At 31.2% G+C, this 2,202-nt stretch overlaps 1 non-coding gene across 1 annotated transcript; it reads left to right on the top strand.

The window, feature by feature from the left end:
* The first annotated feature begins 796 nt into the window (after nucleotides 1-796).
* On the top strand, nucleotides 797-869 carry Trnak-cuu. Its single transcript has one exon. It is a non-coding gene; the product is annotated as a tRNA-Lys (tRNA).
* The last annotated feature ends 1,333 nt before the right edge of the window (nucleotides 870-2,202 follow it).

Below are 2,202 nucleotides of genomic sequence, written 5' to 3'. Positions count from 1 at the left end.
AAATCGAATGACAATAGTTTGCATCTAGAGCGAATTGCGTATAGTTGAGGGAAAACAATCTATAGACCACTAACTGCATCAAGTAATATAATTCTCTCTCTCTATTCATATATAGGTTACTTGGATATTTTGTCGCTTTAATGGGAAAAACAATGGTATCCGCTACAGTTAAATCGCATCGTTTATGTGAACAGGATTTAAGGAGAAATTAAGTAGGAGAAATTTATTGCTTGTCTTGGAGTGTGTTTCTGTATTCATGGTTTATGTATTGTGATGTTTCTTTAAATTGTGATGGATGTTCTTTTTTCTCCATGCGTTTATCTAAAACTGCTGGTTTGTTATTCAGAATAATAGTTTTGTAACTCCCAATAAGTTGGCCCATCCTATAAAATCATAAAATCGTATTCGTATTTATCATTTTGATTTGCTTATCAAGATAATTGTTATCAAATGATCCCCCTTACTTACACAGAATTAAAATATTATAGTTATTAGAATGTGAATTATACCCTCAATCGTATGGTCTCTGTGTGTGGGTCTCATCATAGTAATATTTACAATATGTGCTCTTTTTGCAGTACTCATCAATATCAGGATTGTGCTCTTCTCTACCTAACCCTAGAAGATATGAACGGACTGTTTGGATTGAAATTAGAGAAAAGTAAGAACTGTATTACTGGTTCAAACAGATACTTTTAGGAAAATATTAGTCACTTCCAAATAAGATAATTCATCGCTCAATAGGATTGCCATGAAGTAAATTTTGATTATAAGTAAATCGTTGCGATGGAAGCAATCCCGGCTAGCTCAGTCGGTAGAGCACGAGACTCTTAATCTCGGGGTCGTGGGTTCGAGCCCCACGTTGGGCGTCACGTTTTGATACCATGGATAATTGTCATGTCAGTTTCCCCTGATTGGATTAATTATATGTAAAATTCAAATTGAGTTCAAAATTTTAAAGATTAAGGTAAGGCAGATCTATATTTCATGTCTATAACTATTACAAGATTACATTATTTTTCATTATTATATTATTCGTCGCTCTGTTAGAAAAAAAAAGTTATTTGAATAAGTTCAAATATTCTTTTAAAAATAAACAATTAGCTTTTAATATATATATATATATATATATATACACACACACGCACGCATATCTATAAATATATATATATACATATAAATATATATATATATATATATATTTTTTTTTTTTTTTTTTTTTTAGATGTATGTATATTATATGTATATATTTGCGTGTATTTATATAAATACACATATGTATTATATGTATATATATTCATATATACATATATACATGTAAATACATATTTAGAAGGTGGCAGTGGTAAAACTACATAAAGATGATAACAGAAAAAAAAAAACATACGCTGTAGATAAATGAAACGATAGGCATCAGATTTACTCCATTTATTAAGATAAAGAAGAAATTATAACCGTGGCTTTGTAATAACATTCAATATTAGCTGCAATACACTTCACTGGACTCTGAAGTATATCATTTAGTAAACTATTTTTTTTTATATGGGAACAAGATTGATCGAAGGATGAAGTGATAATAAACAAGCAGAAGAGTTGTAGAAAGAGAATGAATAACGGACAAAGTTACGTGAAGGTCTTCCTCAAGTCCCAGGGAGGAAGGGCAAAGCTTCAGCAATTACAAGGTTAACTACTCAAGTAATATGTCGTTCCCAGCTGATCCGTTGGGCAGCAAGAAGAATTAACGTGTAGCGTTCACAGGTAGATTGGATTCAGGAAGGGTATCCGGTTGTAAAAGATGATGGCGATCATGATTATGCAAGAACGTAGAGTAACATTCCATGAGGTGACTACAAAGACGTCTTTAGGTAATGGGGATTAAGTACGAAAAGCTTTCACAAAAAGTCAATTATTTTCCTTTGTGTATATGTATATACAAATACGTACAATAGGGTGTTTCAATAATTGTCGATTTTCTAAAATTTGCTCGAATCCCGGGGGCAAGTTAAGAAATAGGCGCCTATGAATTTTCTGAGTTTGGAAATGTATTTTTTATTAAAATCAAAGAATATCTCGCATTCTCTATTTTCAATTGAAAGTTTTGATAAAATTATGATTTAGACACCGCTTCGAACGCCAAATAACGCCTCGTTTCTGTTGTCGGTATAACTATTTTATTTTTAAAATAGCTCAATATTATACTTT

The sequence above is a fragment of the Penaeus chinensis genome, chromosome 13 (assembly GCF_019202785.1).
Source record: "Penaeus chinensis breed Huanghai No. 1 chromosome 13, ASM1920278v2, whole genome shotgun sequence".
Classification (NCBI taxonomy): Eukaryota; Metazoa; Arthropoda; class Malacostraca; order Decapoda; family Penaeidae; genus Penaeus; species Penaeus chinensis.
The sequence above is the reverse complement of the archived record's forward strand: the minus strand, read 5'-3'. Positions and strand labels throughout refer to the sequence as shown.